At 43.6% G+C, this 21,229-nt stretch overlaps 1 pseudogene; it reads left to right on the top strand.

Moving 5' to 3' along the window:
• Positions 1–4,970: 4,970 nt before the first annotated feature.
• On the top strand, positions 4,971–13,259 carry LOC146170828 (uncharacterized; annotated as a pseudogene).
• The last annotated feature ends 7,970 nt before the right edge of the window (positions 13,260–21,229 follow it).

Genomic DNA, 21,229 nt, shown 5'->3' with positions numbered 1-21,229 from the left:
CTTTAAAGTGCACGTGATGTGCAGCTGCTCTGCGCTTTTCTGAGGTAATGCCCAAACTTCGTTAAGGCCTTGTTTCAGTGTTTTTTGAGGTTGTAGCCTGAATCTCTCTATCTGATTCCACGTGAAAGAGGCGTTCCCGCAAAGTCGTACCAGTTCTGCGCACACGCAGAGGCTTTGACAACACACAAGAATGGGGACAGTAGTGAAAATTCGAGCGCCGTTCCCATGGACGATGCTGCACAATTAGAAGAGGAGGTGGAAGTTATAGATTGAGACGGTATGTCTACCTATGGATACACTATGCGGCCACTATTCCTTTGTGATGATTCACATTGACGTGAATGATTTTTATCAAGCATTCAGGAAAAAGAAAAACATTTATATATCCCGCATTGTCTTTAGTTCTGACCATGAAACTGAAATACATGAGTAAGCTAGAATCGTGATAAATTATCGGCTTTTGCTTCCTCAGCACTACTGTTGATCAAAACAAACAATTAATACCTTAAACAATCTCTATATTACTGCAGTAAATTCGAGTGGAGAGCTTGTTACAACATAAAAATGAAGTAATAAAACCACAAGTCATCCGTAGATACACGAGGAAGTTTCTTTTATCTAGCCACGTCACCAAATGTACATGAAAATACTGCATTTCAACCTTATCACTCTAAGCATAATGCTACCCTAAGAACAGAGAAAGACTGGCCTGTTTAAACAAGACCCATTTTTCATCCTCTTCACATATGGATTCAATGAGCTTTTTGTAGTATTTAACAAAACGAAAACGTTTTCAATGCGTGACGGAAATTTAGTGATATCTCTGTATCTGTAAAGAGTGGTTTAGATGGCATAATAATTCTGTCGTTTTTTTTTTTTTTTCTCAAGGACCAACACACAGCGCTAACCAACGCACAGGAAGGTCTGAAGGTATGTAATACAGTTTTATTTTACTGTTTGCCTGCTTCACCTGCAGCTGTTTTTTTTTTTTTTGACAGAGTTTGCGCTTTTCTCTTTTCAGGAGTTACCGTGAAGGTTCAGAAGCTTTACAAGGACGCTGGGATTGAGCTCAGCGCGGATGACATCTTCAAGCAAAAACAGCTAATAACGGTTGCAAAAATCATTGATGAAAGTGGTTTCTCTGCTTCACTAAGGCAGCGACTTGTTTCGCACGCTTTGTCCACATAGCAATTTATGCTCTTCAGTGAAAGGGAGACTGGAAAGAAATTTGCAAATTAGCAGTGCCCCCAAGACATCCCATGCGCGCACGGCTGCGGCGCAATAGGCAGAGGCGAACGGAATGACGGAAATGTTGACGACGACACGGTTAATAACTCATATTTCTGGCCATCAAAATGCACGTTGCTCTTGGCAAATCATGCGTAATTGCTTCTCAAAAATGCTCAACACGTAAGATGATTCTAATAAAGTTTTAATCAGTAGCCTCTTTTAAATAAATATCCGTGCACAAATTTCACAGCGCGCAGTCCATAATGCGCGCTCTAAGCAACGTCCACAGCAAAACGGTACAAATTTATCGCGTCGCAGGCATATAGACCTATCTTCATGGTTGTATTACATTCGTAAAACAATCATGAAGATAGTGACTCCACGCACATCATCAGTTTCAAGGGACGACGCACGAAAGGCTCCTGCCGCGGCAATGGCACCAGCTGCGCCCGTCGCGGCGAGCGCTCGGGCAGTCGCGAGACTTGCGCTCACCGCGACGAGCCCATGTTTCGTGTTTTGAAAGCAAGAGGAATCATTATTAAATACTTTTTTTTTTCCTGACACTCGATCGGTGCTGTCTGCGTTGTTCATAACGCTGTTGTTATGAGAACAACCGAGGCCGCAGACTCGAAGCTACGCGGCAACCCGGAGAAGCCAGAGCGATCGGCGCAGGCAGTCCTTGCCGTGACGTCACGTCGGGCTGACCGCCAGAGGGCGCCACTCAAACTTCACGGGGCTAATACATACCATTCATTGACTACGAAAAGGCATTTGACTCGGTTGAAACCTCGGCCGTCATGCTGGCATGCGCGGGCAGTGTGTAGGTGAGCCATATGTGAAATTAAGATATCTATAGTGGCTGCACAGCAACCCATAGTTCTGCATAAAGAAAGTGATAAAACTCCAATTGATAACGGTGTTCAGCAGAGACACCATCTCCCCAGTTTTGTTTATAGGGTGTGTTGAAAGACATGGAAAGGGAGCAGTTAGGCATCAGGCACGATGTAGAATAGTAATTTGTTATTCTGTCTTGTTACGTAATCTGTCGTGTTAAGTATATCAAGGTAACGATTGCAACTAATGATTAATGAACTAGACAGCAGAAGCAGAAAGGTGGGCCCAAAGAATAATATACTTACTAAAATAATGTAACAAGCTTGGGAAAGAAACAGCAGTTTAAATTAAGGAGCGATGCGCTGGAAGGAATATGTGAATATATCTACTTAGGACAGATAGTAACCGCAGGTCCGGATCACGAAAGGGAAATAAATAGAATAAAATTGGGATAGAGCGTAATTGAAAAGTACTGGCACATTATGATTTGGAGCTTATCAGTATCGTCTACAACTGTTGCATCCTATCCGTACTAACCTATGGGGCTGAAACATGGAGGTTAATGGAAAGGGTTCTACTTAATTTATTCATTTATTCAAATATCCTAAACGCCTGGGCGGACATTACATGTTGGGGGGGGGAATGGGGGGGACAATAGTTAAAACAATGCATCCAAAATTGCGGTAGGTATACAGTCGTTAACAAGAACACTACCGATAGTTAACCAGGCACATAATGTTGAAAGGCTAGTGCTTCAAACACTCCAAATAAAGATATGGGTGGCACCAAACATTCAAGTTTTTCGGAGAGCAGCGCTTTAACACGAACATAAAAACGAAATGCAAAGGTGAAGGTTACAGCTCGAAGTGATTTTTTAGTCCGGTTGCAAACGTTTCGTAATCGCTTGCAGATGCAACGATGACAGGGAGCAGATTCCATTGACGGATGGCGAGGAGAGGAGACTGAAAAAAAAGATTGATTCGAGCAAAGATGAGTTTCATTTTCAGCTGGTGATCAATGCATGGAAATATGTGATAGGCCGGCGTCATATGATACAACGCAAAAGGAGAATGACTATAATATAATTTTTAGGTTGAGGACAACGCAGAGGGCTATGGAACGAAGAGTGGTAGGTGTAACGTTAAGATGTGGAAACGCGCAGAGTGGGTCAAAGAAATGACTCGAGTTAACGACATTCTAGTGGAAATCAAGAAGAAATGGGCATGGGCAGGACATTTATTGCGAAGAGAGGACAAACGATTCTCGCTTAGGTTGACAAACTCGATTTCAAGGAAAGGAAAGCGTAGCAGGGGGCGGCAGAAAGCTGGGTGGGCGGACGAGGTGAAGTTCGCAGGGGTCAAATGGTTGCGGCTAGCGTATGACTGGGTTAATCGAAGAGGTATTCGCACTACAGTGGTTATAGTCCGGCTGGTGATGATGATGACTGTGAGGATGATAGTAGTGATGACAATGACGCTGCAATTAGCGATCATAACAATGACAGTGGCAATAATAATGGCGGTGATTTAGTTAATAATGATGAGAGCAAACGTGATGCACCATGTGCAGCAGCGATGCTCAGCCTTTCGCATCTTTGCAGTGTAGCGTGTACAATTTTCTCAGAAGTTTTCAACTCTGCATGAAAATATGTTTGCTAACAGGCTTTCCTTTACCACATAGGCTCCCATCTCTAGTCACTTGAACTGTAAAATTTGTTGTAGCCACAAAGTAAAATCTCTGCAAAGGCATGAGGTCAGTCACGAGTGGTATAAGCTGTCCCGACCTTGGTTACACAGGAGAATCCAGGCAGGCATTTATGTTTTTGGGCATAATACAAACTACTGTTATAGAATCCTGTGGTGTGATTTGAAAAACAGCTTTATGCACTGAAAGCAGCACAGCTGACAATGCTGGAGTGAAAACGGACAGAGGGTGGGTATGCAGGCAAAATGATATTATGCCTCTTGTATGTCCCACCATGTGCAATGTGTTGGGGCTACACATCGATAGTACATAGGAAAAGGTTAAAGTGTTGATGTCTGAATTGAGCCGAAATTGATCTTTATTTGTCAAGATTGGCCGCAGCAGTGCCTCAATTTGGCTGAATGTAACATTTTAAGAATTGCTGGGACGTAAAAAGCATGCAAACCGCATTTTCTCACAGAATGTAAAGCATTCCAGAAATTCACTACACAAAGATCATTGATGCGTACATCTGCATGCTGCTGCAAGTTGGCTCGAAGTGTGGTATACTGCAAATGCTGAGGCTGTCAAAAAAGGCTATATTTTTGTCAGAGCAGCAATAATAATTTCTCCTGAAGCTGCTTGTGTATTCCGAGAAAAAAAGAAAATGATTTGTATTGCTGCTGTCACTGGGATGTCATGTTTGGTGGCATGTCCACTTTGGTCCATGTTGATGCAGCTCGTGCCGGTTTGAAGAACCTGGATATTGGGATTGGAAGCAACATGAGCCGCATGGCAATTGACCGAAATGGAATTTAAAAGGCAACACCTGTAGAATGCCACCTTTCTTTTCAGCTTAGATAGACTTGATTCATAAACGTCTATGCAGCGGCATCTTGGGAGCCCCAACACAAAACTGCACACACTGCCTTTGCCAGCAGTGGCAACACAGGTATTGTGATTTGAGGAAGTTCACCGGATGCAAAGTGGATGGTGGAAAGCACATTTGATCAAGATGGCAGAACCTAGAGATGCGTTACACCAGTTCTTTTAGGCCTATCTCGTACTTATCCCCTTCACTTCAAAAGCATGAAGAACTCTCTAGAATGCACTTCTAACCCATGTTTGTGTATTATGCTTTGTTGTGAATGGTAATTTCCGCTGGCTTACTCATGTAGAACAACCATTCTGTTTTCAGCGTTGGAAGCATGTATTCAGAACATATGCTCAAAGCTGATCAGAAGGAGCAAAGGCTGGCTGCTGAAGCTGGGCAGTTCTGTGAGAATGGCACCACTCCACACATTACGGTAGTGGTTGACGGCGGCTGGTCACACCGAAGTCACGGCCACAGATATTAAGCAAATTCTGGAGTTGCAGAAGTAATTGGAGAACGCAAGCAGAAGCTGTTTTACCTGGAAGTGAGGAACAAACTGTGCAGTAACTGTGAGTACTACACAAGAGAACAGAAAAAGGTCAAAGAGCGCATATCCTACAAACATTGGAGTGTAAGCTCTGGTACCATGGAGGCTGATATTATTGTGGAAGGTTTCAAAATGAGTCGAGAGATGCATGGCCTGGAATACCGTACCTTTGTAGGGGACGACGATGTTACAGTCAAATCAGCACGAAGGCACACTACTGTCGTTTCATAAAGAAGAGTGAGTGTGCCAATTATGCAGTCAAAATGTTATACCACTCGCCTCTAAGGTGTTGTGAAGAGTGCAGAGTGCCAGCATCCTAAGTGGTCCTAGAATAAAGCGCATAAAAATGGTGCCCGCAAAGCAATTAGCCCTTGTGCTCGCGCACCCTCCGGGAGTTTCAGGGCTCCTCAGAGGACAGCCAAGAATTGATAAAGCACAGCACACGAGATCTCACTGTTGACTTCTTGAATTGGCCAAGTCATGTTTTTGGCTGCCATGAAAAATGCAAAAATTACTTTTGTGATGGAACAAAGGGTGAAAATGCCTGGAGGGGGGGGGGGGCATTCCTCAAATGCTGGAATTCAAGATAATGACTGCAGCCAATATTATTGCTGATAAGACTGCGCGCCTCATGACAGGTGATACAAGCAACGATGGCGAGAACTACATGTGTCTCGTTGCCAAGTTTTCAGGTGGCAAGCAGATCAACAGGTGCCAAAAAGACTTGTGAGCATCGGTGCCGAGGTGGTGGACTAAGCTTTCAGCTTGGGCCTCAGTGGCATGTTTTAGCTGCTAACGCAGCAACTAGCAAGAGTCCAGCACCTGTCCCGAACAAGTATGTAGAAAACAAAGTGAGGAAAGAGGGCAGAAAAAGTTGCAGAGGAAACGGCGCTTTGAAGACTGGTCAACAAAAGCTTAGATGCCATGATCCCACAGTCAGTGAATCCTTGCATCACTATGCGCCTAACTGTGAGCAGTCAGATATGCCACCTGAAGAGTTCTCTGAAAAGGCCAGAGATATGCTTCAGAGCTTGCAGGTTGGTCACAAACAATATGAGGAAATAGATGAGGCAACGCGGGGTCAGGCTGACAATCCAGCATGGCATCCTGAGTGACAGCATTGCCTCACAGCATCATACTTCCATGCTGTTTTTAAGGGGAAGGACTCTACACCATGTGATGCACTTGTGAAAGGCCTCGTGCACGGACAGTTTCACATCTGAAGCTCTGGAGCATGGTAGACACCACAAAAAAGCATTATGCTTGTACAAGACAGAGATGCAAACTGAGGTGCAGCCATGTAGACGTTTTGTCGACCTTGATCATGGTTTTCTGGCCGCTTCACCAGATGGTCTTGTTGGAAATGATGACATTGTGAAGGTAAAATATCTGTACACAACAAAAGATCAGGACCCACTTGAAGCTGCTCGAAATATCTGTGGGGAAACCGACATCACTACTCCTCCTTGTCTTTAGCAGTCTCACCAATATTTTTATCAAATTCCGGGTCAGCTTCACATTACAAGACGGTTGTTCTGTGATTTGGTTGTGTACACTACAAAAGTGAATCCATGTGCAGCGGCTCCAGCGAGATGATGAGTTCGGGAGAAAAACTGGAGGAGCTTCTGATTCGATTCTACAAAGACTGCATTCTTCCAGAAATCACTAACCCGCGATCTACTCGCTCCATGGAAGTCCGCCAGCCAGAACTGAATTGGCTTGCCATTGAGAAAGGTAGGTCCAAAACGCCACTTCTAAAAGGAAGAAGGCAGTGCCCGCACTGGAGTGAACCTTGCTATTCAGAGCAGGAAAACTGTCAATGTATAAAACAATGTATTCTCTATGTGATAATGAGTAGGTGGGTCAACCAGTGAGAACTGTGTAACCACTACAATGACTGACCAGATGCTCCTCCTCGAGGCGTATCCATGCGCAGTATTGAGTAGTTGGTTCAACCAGTGAGAACTGTGTAACCACTACCATGACTGTCAAAATGCTCCACCTCGAGGTGTACCCTTGCGTAACATTGAGTATGTATGTATGTAACCTCTTGTATGTAACCTCTAACAACCAAGTACGTCTATCTACTCATGCTATATATATATATATATATATATATATATATATATATATATATATATATATATATATATATAAAAGTGAAAAATTGCTTCATACTGTTTCCAAGTTTATTTGTAGTCGACGTTTCGGCAGGAGCCCTGCCTTTCTCAAGACTGATGGTACATGATTCTTGTTTGTCTTCTTATAGGGTTGGCCAGAGGTGATACAAACAATATGGGCACACACAGGTGAGTCAGCTGGACACGCACAACACACACATACACACACAGGTGCGGAGAGCAGGCTAGGCCCAATGGGCCATCAACCCAAGGCACCGGCCGCCGCGAGTCATCTGTATACAGTACAAGACACAATACAGGCAACCGCGGAACAACCTTGGAAGGAAAAAAAAAGAAAAAAAGAAGACGAAAACAGGTGGGGGAAGGTGTTTGCTGCAGGTGGTGAGAAAATTATTTTTCTTGTTCTCACTAAAAGATGGGAGCGCCCAGCGTGATGAGAAAACCAGGTGGACACTGCTCGTTAGAAGAACCTGACAGCGGCGAGTAAAGTTCGAGCAACTTGCGACGGGAGATGAACCACAAAGAAAGAAAAAAAAAAGTAAGTAAATATTTGGGACAGTAGAATGGTGAAATACTTTGAGGTTTTCGCTAACAGATGTGAGGGCTAAGCAAAAGAAGAAAACAGGTTGGGGAACGTGTTTGCTGCAGGTGGTGAGAAAATTATTTTTCTTGTTCTCACTGGGAGCGCCCAGCGTGATGAAAAAACCAGGTGGACACTGCTGGTTAGAATAACCTGACAGCGGCGAGTAAAGTTCGAGCAACTTGCGACGGGAGACGAACCTCAAAGAAAGAATAATAAAAAAAAAAGAAGTGAGTAAATATGTGGGACAATAAATAGATGTGGGACTGTAGAATGGTGAAATACTTTGAGGTTTTCGCTAAAAGATGTGAGCGCCAAGCATGAAGAAGGTTTTTACGAGAAGTGGGATGTGGAGGGTATCAAAGAAGCGAGAAAAAAAAAAAGAAACCGAGGAAAAACTGTAAAGGGATAATGATTGATATATATGTATAGCATTAAGCTTGCAGGGCTCGTAAGGACGACATTGCCCCAATGTTTTCATTTATCCCAGTATTAATTGTCCTAAACTTATAAATAAAGTATGACTCACGCTGCTCCCGCTCCCGTGTATTATTGAATCGCCCCTGAAGAACTGTTAGTTTGACTGAGTCGAATGAGTGCTGTTTCTGGTTGATATGTTTTGAAAAAGGAAGGTTGGGCAGAGAGCGGACATGAGCTCGGTGATTATTATTTTATTTATTTATTTATTTATTTGATACTGTGAATCCCATCAGGGATTGTAACAGGAAGGGCTGTTAGCATATTATACTACAGCATAAAAGCATACACAATGATACATGGTGTCGAGTGTTACATGCAGCTTACAACAATCGAATAACACAGATAATATCACTTATAATAATTACATGATTTCGGATGATACAGCGAGGGGATCAGTATTAGTTGTAATTGACAGACAAGGCACAATCAAGGTTTGAAATACTAAGAGAAAATCGACTATAATGAATTCACAAATTGACTCAGGCACAACAGGCAAGAAAAAATACCAAGAGAACAAGGAAGCATAAAAATAAGGAATACAATTGTTACTGCAATGGGTATAATTCATCTGCAACAAGGGAACAAAACTCAGCTAAGGACGTGGTGTTAGTAATGCGCGTGTGTAGATTGTTCCATTCTCGTGTTGCCCTTGGAAAAAATGAGTATTTGAAAATATCAGTATGAAATGAGAATTCGCCTAATGTATGCGTGAGGTTATAACGGGTTAATCTGTTCGAGGACGTCGGCATGTACTTTGCAATAGGCAGTTTTAGTTGATTGTGTATTATCTGGTATATGATTTTAAGTCTTGCAAGATAGGCTCTGTTTTCTAAGGTTAGTAATTCTGCATGTTTAAGTAATTCTGTTGGTGAGTCTGTAATGGAGTGTTTATTGTATATAAATCTTAGTGCCTTTCTTTGTGCTGCCTTCAGTTTTTTAATGAGCTGTTTAGTAAACGGGAACCAAACGGTATTAGCGTACTCTAGTACCGGTCTGACAAGTGTTTTATATGCAAGTAACTTTGTTTCAGGTGGTGCTAGTTTAAGACGCCTGTTAATAAAGAATAGCTGTTTTAGGGCGGTTGACGTGATGTTGTTAACGTGAGAGTTCCACCGGAAGTCAGAAGTTAGTGTCACACCAAGATACTTGTGCTCATGAACAGATCCAAGGGGAATGTTGTTAAGGGTGTACTGAAATGCTGATGAATGCTTTTTTCTTGTTATAGATAAAAGAACAGACTTTTTTAAATTGATATTCATTTGCCAGTCCTGGCACCACTGGTATACTGCTGTTATGGCGTTGTTTAAGGTTAGATGATCATCAATGGAGTTAATTTCCTGATAGAGAACGCAATCATCAGCAAAAAGTTTAAGGTTATGTGAAGCGTAAGCTGGTAAGTCGTTTATAAAAATTAAGAATAATACTGGAGCTAGGACACTTCCTTGGGGTACACCTGATGAAACAGTAGTTAAAGCGGATTTCTCGTTGTTAATTTCAACAAATTGTGTGCGATTACTAAGATAATTTTTAATCCAATCTAGAACAGGACCAGTTCCCAAAGTTAGCTCGAGTTTTACCAAAAGTTTTGTGTGTGATACGCGGTCAAATGCTTTAGAAAAGTCTAGAAATATGAGGTCTATTTGTTTCTGGTTATCAATGCTCAAGGATATATCATGTGTTAATTCAATTAACTGAGTAATGGTGGATAGGCCCTTACGAAAACCATGTTGGCAGGGGGTTAAAATATCATTTACTTCTAGGAAGGCATTTATGTGTTTCAAGATAATATGCTCTAGTAGCTTGCATACTGTGCTGGTTGATGATATTGGCCTGAAATTCGAGGGGTCAGATTTATTTCCCGATTTGTGTACAGGGGTTATTTTTGCTGATTTCCATTCCCTGGGAAGGGTGCAAGTGGATAATGATTTGTTAAAGAGTAGAAAAAGGAATTTGGCCACCCACTCAGCATATCGATGTAGAAATATCGATGTAGAAAACCGCATTCGAAGAGGGATAGCTGTCTGGCCGATATACTGCATGCAGCATACACCGCATTCTAGGAGATATATAACGTTTGAGGCATCGCAATCAAAGTTACCATCTATTCTCTACTTAAAACTTGACGCTGTGCTTGTTGCGCAGCTTGATGTCTGCATGTGGCTGCACACCTGGCATCTACTCTTTCCGCAAGGCCGGCACCCCAACCGCGGGTTATTACCTATTTTTGAGTGGACTAGGATGTTGCGGATGTTTTTCGGTCGTCGGTAGACAACTTGGGGAGGAGTCGTGAAAATACTGGAGAGACGTTCGCTCTGTTCTAGAATGTTGAAATGTTTCTTTAGGATTTTGTTCACGTTGGGGGGGTTATTCGTGTAGGTGAGTACCAGGCTTGTTCGGCGGTCTATGTTTTCCTTTCGTGGACGTCCCTCCAGTATCTCCTCTCGGTTGAGTTCATATGCCTTCTTTATGGCGTCGTCAATAATATTTGGCGGGTACCGTTGTTTAGTCAGGACTTCCCGCATACGCTTTCCGTTTCGTGCGAAGTCCTGATCTTGGGAACAAATTCTTTTGAATCGATGAGTTGAGGATATGGAATGCTTGTTTTTGAGTGATGAGGATGACAGCTTTGAAAATGTAAGTATTGTTGTCGGTCCGTGGGTTTTCTGTATACGCTTCTGGTGAGTGAACCTTCATGAACCGCAATTTCAACGTCAAGAAAGTTAATTTTGTTTCGGGAATATGTGTGCGTGAATGATATGCTAGGATGGAGGAGATTGAAGTTTTCAATGAAATGTAGGAGTGATTGTTCTGTGTCAGTCCAAATTAAGAAAATATCATCCAAGTAGCGCTTGTATAGGGTGGGCTTAATAGGGGAAGTAAGTAAAAATTCAAATTCAATGCTATGCATGAAGATATTAGCATAAGTAGGGGCCATTTTTGTACCCATGGCGGTGCCGTTAGTTTGTAAGTAGTGTTCGTTGTCGAATTCAAAGTTGTTGTATTCTAGTACTAGTTTTGTCAATACCTCTAGGACTTCTGGAGTGGGGGATCCTTCCTTCCTATCCTGAATATAGGCCTGAATTAGAGCTTTGATTCCGTCAGAATGCGGGATATTTGTATATAGAGAGACTACATCTAAGGTTACAAGGAAGGCCCCCTGAGGAAGATTTATACCTGCTATTTCGCGAAGGAAGTGGTTTGTGTCACGTATGTGGGATGGGTGTGTTTCAGGTATGTGTCCAATTAATGTGTCAATGTAACTGGAGATTGGTTCTGTGATTGTACCGATGCCAGATACTATAGGGCGGCCAGGATTACCATTTTTGTGAATTTTCGGAAGCATGTAGAATCGGCCCGGCGACGGGTGTGAGGCGGTCAGGGCTTTGCATAATCGCAGGGAGATGTCCCCACTTTTTGCGAGCTCATTTAGGGTCCCTGCTATGAAGTTTTGATGCTCTAGGGTGGGGTCCGCTTTTAGGTGTTTATAAAATTTAGTGTTAGAGAGTTGTCTAATTCCTTCCTCAATATACTTGTCCTTGTCCATTACCACTATGCCGCCTCCTTTATCTGCCGGTTTGATGACCACATCCCTCCGTCTACTGAGCGCCTTCAATGCGTCACGTTCCTTTTTGGAAAGGTTTTGCTTCCCTGGTCTGTAGTCCTTATAAGCCCTGGTTACATCGTTCTGGACGGCACTAATGTACATGTCCAAATGTTTATCTCTCCCCGTACTCGGAGTCCATTGGTTATTTTTAAGGCTGAATTCTTTGTCATGTGCCGTGCTCTGTGTCCCTTCGAAAAAGTATTCCCTCAGTCTCAGAGTTCGCGCAAAGTTGTCAAGGTCCTTCAATACCGAAAATTCATTAAATTTTCCAGTAGTAGGGCAAAATGTAAGTCCTCGTGAGAGTACAGATCGTTCCTCTGGCATAAGGGGGGTGGATGAAAGGTTTATAATACTGTCCTCGGGGTCAAAATCTGAGCTTTCAACCAGAGGGTAATAATGCTTAACTGCTTCTGTTTTCGAGCTTTTTTCTGGTATTGTTAGGCTTGTGATCATAATGTGGGGAACTTTGCGGACGACACCCAGAGACCTTCTTCTTCCACCATTCGCTGGAACTTTTTCCCCCAACCAGCGTCCTCGCGGCGGATGGCGTGCACCCGAGCTTTGGTGGGGTGTCTATTATAGCCTGGCACATCTACACGCTCCTTCTCAATTACCACCGGCACCACCTATCACAGTGGCAAGATCATTTGCCAGTAGCTGGTGACACCTGGTTCCCCGGGAAACAGCATACCCGAGCGGCTCCCACCTACTCTGCGATCCTTAACAACCCCCAGGAGGAGACCAGTCAAAAAAAACCCCGAGGTCACCCAAGGCTACCGTGCGAGGCAAACTTCGCGGGACCATCGGGTACCCAGCGCCGAGCCCTCCTGCCAACACCGGCGTGGCCATTTCAGCATCTCAATGAGATCGAGGGCGTGGTCGTCACAACCAGGTCATCAGGGGAAGTGACACGGGATGCCACCATGGAGGGAACCCCTTCGGCAACACGGCCACCATCTGAGACGCATAGGCAAACACCTCCGGCTACACCCATGGATGATACATCGGAGTGCACCCCTAAAACTAAGAAGACAGCTCCAACCAACACAGCAAAAAGAAACCAGCAAGCCCCTTCCAGAGAAAATGACCATGTGGAGAGCACCTGTACCCGGAAACAAAGTGCCGCAAGCGGGCCCCCTAAGAGAAGGAGAACCACTGCAGACACTTCCCCACACACCAAGGACCAATTGAACTCTGAAGCCGAGGGCATGATTCCGAGCACACCTGTCTCGCGTTACGATTTGAGAAAGCGCTGTGGTTCGGCACAACGCATCCGTCATGACTGACATCCAGGCCGCGTGAGTACGCCGACTCTCTTCTTCTCGCATTGCCAACAGCCTTCCTCAGATAACTCCAAATTTTTAAAGTTAAGAAAAATTGTAGATAAACGTATTAGACATGAATTTCATATCCGTAGCCTTAAGATTTATCTCCAGTCCAAAATCACACCAACAGGTTTGCAGGTATCACTGTCACCCTCAATGAATAACCTGTGTGACAAGGACAAGGAAAATTGGAACCATGTATTGAAATCTGCATCTTTAGATCTCCTTAAAGTCACCATTTCCCATTTTGAGAGGGTGTTGGTATCCCTGAGAACAGAGGAGAGTCGTGCTCGCAGAAAAAGCGCCCTTTCCACGCTCCAGGCCACTGAACTCATGTTGTTTGAGGAAAAAAGAGCGACCGAGATAGCCGAAATCAAACGAAAAAAATTTACCCGTGACGGTGTTCCCCACATTATGATCACAAACCTAACAATACCGGAAAAAAGCTCGAAAACAGAAGCAGTTAAGCATTATTACCCTCTGGTTGAAAGCTCAGATTTTGACCCCGAGGACAGTATTATAAACCTTTCATCCACCCCCCTTATGCCAGAGGAACGATCTGTACTCTCACGAGGACTTACATTTTGCCCTACTACTGGAAAATTTAATGAATTTTCGGTATTGAAGGACCTTGACAACTTTGCGCGAACTCTGAGACTGAGGGAATACTTTTTCGAAGGGACACAGAGCACGGCACATGACAAAGAATTCAGCCTTAAAAATCACCAATGGACTCCGAGTACGGGGAGAGATAAACATTTGGACATGTACATTAGTGCCGTCCAGAACGATGTAATCAAGGCTTATAAGGACTACAGACCAGGGAAGCAAAACCTTTCCAAAAAGGAACGTGACGCATTGAAGGCGCTCAGTAGACGGAGGGATGTGGTCATCAAACCGGCAGATAAAGGAGGCGGCATAGTGGTAATGAACAAGGACAAGTATATTGAGGAAGGAATTAGACAACTCTCTAACACTAAATTTTATAAACACCTAAAAGCGGACCCCACCCTAGAGCATCAAAACTTCATAGCAGGGACCCTAAATGAGCTCGCAAAAAGTGGGGACATCTCCCTGCGATTGTGCAAAGCCCTGACTGCCTCACACCCGTCGCCGGGCCGATTCTACATGCTTCCGAAAATTCACAAAAATGGTAATCCTGGCCGCCCTATAGTATCTGGCATCGGTACAATCACAGAACCAATCTCCAGTTACATTGACACATTAATTGGACACATACCTGAAACGCACCCATCCCACATACGTGACACAAACCACTTCCTTCGCGAAATAGCAGGTATAAATCTTCCTCAGGGGGCCTTCCTTGTAACCTTAGATGTAGTCTCTCTATATACAAATATCCCGCATTCTGACGGAATCAAAGCTCTAATTCAGGCCTATATTCAGGATAGGAAGGAAGGATCCCCCACTCCAGAAGTCCTAGAGGTATTGACAAAACTAGTACTAGAATACAACAACTTTGAATTCGACAACGAACACTACTTACAAACTAACGGCACCGCCATGGGTACAAAAATGGCCCCTACTTATGCTAATATCTTCATGCATAGCATTGAATTTGAATTTTTACTTACTTCCCCTATTAAGCCCACCCTATACAAGCGCTACTTGGATGATATTTTCTTAATTTGGACTGACACAGAACAATCACTCCTACATTTCATTGAAAACTTCAATCTCCTGCATCCTAGCATATCATTCACGCACACATATTCCCGAAACAAAATTAACTTTCTTGACGTTGAAATTGCGGTTCATGAAGGTTCACTCACCACAAGCGTATACAGAAAACCCACGGACCGACAACAATACTTACATTTTCAAAGCTGTCATCCACATCACACAAAAACAAGCATGCCATATTCTCAGGCTCATCGATTCAAAAGAATTTGTTGCCAAGATCAGGACTTCGCACGAAACGCAAAGAGTATGCGGGAAGTCCTGACTAAACAACGGTACCCGCCAAATATTATTGACGACGCCATAAAGAAGGCATATGAACTCAACCGAGAGGAGATACTGGAGGGACGTCCACGAAAGGAAAACATAGACCGCCGAACAAGCCTGGTACTCACCTACACGAGTAACCCCCCCAACGTGAACAAAATCCTAAAGAAACATTTCAACATTCTAGAACAGAGCGAACGTCTCTCCAGTATTTTCACGACTCCTCCCCAAGTTGTCTACCGACGACCGAAAAACATCCGCAACATCCTAGTCCACTCAAAAATAGGTAATAACCCGCGGTTGAGGTGCCGGCCTTGCGGAAAGAGTAGATGCCAGGTGTGCAGCCACATGCAGACATCAAGCTGCGCAACAAGCACAGCGTCAAGTTTTAAGTGGAGAATAGATGGTAACTTTGATTGCGATGCCTCAAACGTTATATATCTCCTAGAATGCGGTGTATGCTGCATGCAGTATATTGGCCAGACAGCTACCCCTCTTCGAATGCGGTTTAATAATCACCGAGCTCATGTCCGCTCTCTGCCCAACCTTCCTTTTTCAAAACATATCAACCAGAAACAGCACTCATTCGACTCAGTCAAACTAACAGTTCTTCAGGGGGGATTCAATAATACACGGGAGCGGGAGCAGCGTGAGTCATACTTTATTTATAAGTTTAGGACAATTAATACTGGGATAAATGAAAACATTGGGGCAATGTCGTCCTTACGAGCCCTGCAAGCTTAATGCTATACATATATATCAATCATTATCCCTTTAGAGTTTTTCCTCGGTTTCTTTTTTTTTTCTCGCTTCTTTGATACCCTCCACATCCCACTTCTCGTAAAAACCTTCTTCATGCTTGGCGCTCACATCTTTTAGCGAAAACCTCAAAGTATTTCACCATTCTACAGTCCCACATCTATTTATTGTCCCACATATTTACTCACTTCTTTTTTTTTTATTATTCTTTCTTTGAGGTTCATCTCCCGTCGCAAGGTGCCCGAACTTTACTCGCCGTTGTCAGGTTATTCTAACCAGCAGTGTCCACCTGGTTTTTTCATCACGCTGGGCGCTCCCAGTGAGAACAAGAAAAATAATTTTCTCACCACCTGCAGCAAACACGTTCCCCCACCTGTTTTCTTCTTTTGCGTAGCCCTCACATCTGTTAGCGAAAACCTCAAAGTATTTCACCATTCTACTGTCCCACATATTTACTTACTTTTTTTTTTCTTTCTTTGAGGTTCATCTCCCGTCGCAAGTTGCTCGAACTTTACTCGCCGCTGTCAGGTTCTTCTAACCAGCAGTGTCCACCTGGTTTTCTCATCACGCTGGGCGCTCCCATCTTTTAGTGAGAACAAGAAAAATAATTTTCTCACCACCTGCAGCAAACACCTTCCCCCAACTGTTTTCGTCTTCTTTTTTTCTTTTTTTTTCCTTCCAAGGTTGTTCCGCGGTTGCCTGTATTGTGTCTTGTACTGTATACAGATGACTCGCGGCGGCCGGTGCCTTGGGTTGATGGCCCATTGGGCCTAGCCTGCTCTCCGCACCTGTGTGTGTATGTGTGTGTTGTGCGTGCCCAGCTGACTCACCTGTGTGTGCCCATATTGTTTGTATCACCTCTGGCCAACCCTATAAGAAGACAAACAAGAATCATGTACCATCAGTCTTGAGAAAGGCAGGGCTCCTGCCGAAACGTCGACTACAAATAAACTTGGAAACAGTATGAAGCAATTTTTCACTTTTATGTAACCTCTAGCAACCAAGTACGTCTATTTACTTATGATATATATATATATATATATATATATATATATATATATATATATATATATATATATATATATATATATATATATATATATATATATATATATATATATATCTATACACACTCATTCTGTGTGATCTACGTTTGGACTCCGCTAGGCTCCGTATAAGCTCTGGCAGAATTTAATAGCTAACGCAGACTGCCAACAGAGCCCGCGGTGTAGGATCGCGGGAGTTCGGCGTTTGCGGCCTAGACCTCAAAGGAGACTCGACGGCGTAGTGAGAACCCCCACACATTAGGGATTTTCAGAATAGGGGGACCCTATCGGTTAGGGGGATAGGGTAATAGCGGGGCGCGAGTGCGCATTCGCAGAACCCAAGCGTGCCTTGGGTTTTTGGGTCAGCGGACGACGGCGACCCTATCTCCGCGAAATAGCGTGGACCCTATCGGCGGATAGGGTCGAGCAACATGGCATCGTCCGTCGAAGCGGAGACTTCTCGCCTCGTATCACATTGGCCGTGGATTCGTCCCTGTAAGCTGTATGTATCGCAAATAAACCAAGCAGCCTGATTTCGCTTCGCTTAAGCTTGCCTTGACCGTAAAGATTGAACCATGAAATGCTTGTTTTGTTGAGATCGCTTCTCGACACTCGCCGTGGAAAGGCTTAACGAGAGGAGTCTGCTGTTGTCACGGAAACGTCAGGAACCGGAAGTTGTTGAAACACAAACAAAAAAAGGAACGTGAAAAGTCGAGTCTGCTCAAGCCAGGGTCAAGCAGTGTTTGACATGGCGGCAGCGAAGGTGGCCGCGGCTTCGCGATTGCGGTTCACAATCACTGATGACCTCTATATGCTGCGCGAAATCTTAGCAGTAAACCCCTTCGGATAGTCGTGTCGATGGTCCGTAGTTGCGTATAACCTTAACGCGGCTTTGAAAAAAAAATTTACGCCGCGCGCAATACGCGACCGATGCGATCTGCTGCTGGGGCAATTTCAACACAACGACCGGGCCAACCTGCGCAAGTAAGTACCGCTGCCATAATTTTCTTCAAACCTTGCATATTTTCCTTCCTGATGTCCGCGTCGCGATCATAAATACAAATATTTATGATCGCGAGCTGACAGCAGTGCGTAATGATGGTGTTTACACGTGCAGGTCAGGCACGGAAGAGCAGTACGATGAAAAAGAGAAGCTACTGCAAGAAATATCTGATATCGCCAAAGAACACGGCCACATAGTAAAAGCGGCAGCTACCAGAAAGATTGCCTGTGCCCGTCCACTGCCAGCGCCCACACCGGCTGCGGAGCGGAACTCCGCGGTATTGGCCAGGGATGCAGCTGCCACAGCCTACATTGCAGCCCTCGACGCAGATCCCTGCACCGCAGACCTGACATGTTCAGCGGAAAACGCATGTGAGACCATTTCGTGGTAAACGCGCGCCACGAGGACATGATTTGCTATAGGACAGCGATACACACGAGTCTTGTCGGAGCTCCCTGATAGACAGCCGTACCAAAGCCAGTGTTCCATAATTCGAACTTCAAGCAAAAAAATTGCTGTTTTGTTATCTATGCCTTTTGCATCTTTGAATGTTGAGTGAATTGCAGTATATACAGTTGGCAGTGCTAAACAGTTCTGAATTCATGTTACACATAGCACTTTTAACGTTTATTGAAAAACAAAAGGAACATGTTGCTGCATCTTGTTCAATACAATGCTTTAATACATCCTCAAACAGCACAGGCCACATCAGCATCACAAAGTGTGGTATATAAGCAAAATCATCTAGCAAGATGAAAAATTGCAATACTGACAGCTCAATTGGGAAATGTTGCTAAGTCTGTATACCACCATTTTTTAGGGAACTCGTCTGATGAGCCATCAGCAGCAGCAGACGTGTTCAAAAACATGTACTGTAGTCAAGGTTCGCAAGATGCCCCATCAACGAGGAACGACACAGCTGCCGATGGCCCATTGAACTCCAATTTCCAACTGCCTGCAGCTAGCTCTCCAGTAGCAAGCCCTGGCCAATGCAGCACAGGTGCTCAGCCTGAACATCAAAGGCGAGGCAAGTTGACTACAGTACATATCATGTCTGCATGGAACCACTACAGGGGATTGTTTAGTGTTAACACTGTGAAGAAGAAAGCTTGCAAAGTACTATTCTGGTGAGCCGCAAGGCGAATTTTTTTCAAGTGTCTGCGCGTCATTTCTTGCGTAGACAATTGAAGGGGAAATAAGGGGCTCGTTATTTGGAATTTAAAGGAGCCGAAAATCAGTCGAAAGCAAAGGTTGGGTATATATATATATTTTAATGTTGTGTTGTTGGTATTGACAAGAATTAATCTTATGATGATTTAGGGATGAAGAATATTAAATGTAAAGCTGTTTGTCCCTAAAACCATCACAAGACTAATTCCTGTCAATAAAAGAAAAAAAAATCCCATAATGTTTGCCTCCGACTCTTAGACTGTTGGCTCCTTTAAAATGTTTTGTATGGGCATTTTATGCAATGCAGGCATATTTGTGGCTTGGTATTATTATGGAGTTATATGCCTTCAGCTTTAATACATTCATGCAACTGACCATACAAGACTACAGAAAACAAAGCTTCTTACGGCCAGAGGAGCATATAATGTCTGTGATTTGTCCCTTTCAATCGGGAAGTTACTGTGACAGTGAGGTACTAATATTTTTCTACCTCTAAAATTACATTGTTATTAATGCGGCATGCCAAACTTCAGTTGGTTAATTTTTTGTACTGATGCAGGTAGAAACCATTTTTCAAAGTTAATAACCATTTCCCATTTGTCGCACTAATTTTGTGGCAGTTGTAGCTTAGCATTCATTACAAACCACCAACTAATTTGATTGAGTTAAAAATATGCTATCGTCACCAAACAGCTTAACACACACAGACACTTCAAGAGCTTTTATGAGATCATTTATGTAAATATTCAATGGTACTGCACCTAAAACTAAACCCTGAGGCGCACACCTGAGTAGACCTGTAAGAAGCGAGGATTGGCCCCATCATGTCGACAAACTGTTTCCAGTTTCATATATATGATGCGATCTAGTTGGTTATTTGGAACGGGGTGCCTATCATTTGTGTCAGTATTTAGTAGTAAACAGCATATCACCATTGCCGTGTACACTTTTCCTGTGACGGAAACGGCATAACTTGTTGAAACGTGGGGGTGGAAAGATACTCGTGCATGTTACAATATACATTTTGTGGAATACAGTGACTGTTTATGCATCTATCTTTTTTGGTTACTTCTTACTCTATTATTGCATCCTCCTACATTCCTTATTTGTAATATGTTTGCTATTGGCAGTCAGTGACTAATTTATGAATACTACACATCAACAGTATCAATGTTGTTACATCATTTTTTACATGCAGGTACAAAAAGACGACAGCCTCAAAACTTGGCCTTTTTTAAAAAAAGGCTTCAGTTCGAGAAGAACGCAAAAGATCTAGTGCGGACCATTGAAGAGAGGCGTTTAGCATTTGAACGCGATCGCCTAACTTTAGAGCGTGAAAAGCTACATCAGCACATAAGAGAATGGGAGGCAGCTTGCAAAGAGCGAGCTGAAGAGAGAGAACTTCGTTTCCAAGAAGCTGCCATACAGCGGCGCCTTCATGAAATGGACCTGCAAGACAGGGCCGAGGAAAGGAAGCTGCGGTTCCAGGAAGCTGCAGAACGACAGACTCAAAGGGAAGTCGAGCTGCGGGAGCGTAGCGAAGAGCGGCGCATATTCATGGAGCAGCAGCAGGCACTCATAAAACTTGTATCAAAGATGCTGTCGATAGACGACAATTAAAATCTGCAAAGTGGTGATTAGTGCCATTTCAGTGCACTGTTTCGGAGTCTAACTGTGAAGCTCAGTCTGTCTTGAGCAAACAGTTGCAAACACCGTTAATATTGCTTTTCCACATCCACATCGTCAAAAAAATGACTACCTTGAACTATTCAATGTATTCACATACGTAAGAGTGCGCCGCAGCCAAATGTAAACAGATGGCAACAAGAAACACTGACGTAATTATAACTGACAGCAGGACTGAAAAGGGAAACAGACTGCCTGTGCAGGTGTTCACGCAGCCTGGCAAAGACCTGACGGAATTGCAGATTGTGTTTCATATGACACACAGACACTCTCTGCACCTTAAACACAAGAATGACTAT

This window comes from Amblyomma maculatum, unplaced genomic scaffold, assembly GCF_055883805.1.
Source record: "Amblyomma maculatum isolate TAMU_Amacu unplaced genomic scaffold, ASM5588380v1 scaffold_38, whole genome shotgun sequence".
Taxonomy (NCBI): Eukaryota; Metazoa; Arthropoda; class Arachnida; order Ixodida; family Ixodidae; genus Amblyomma; species Amblyomma maculatum.
This window is presented reverse-complemented; position numbering and strand designations above follow the sequence as displayed.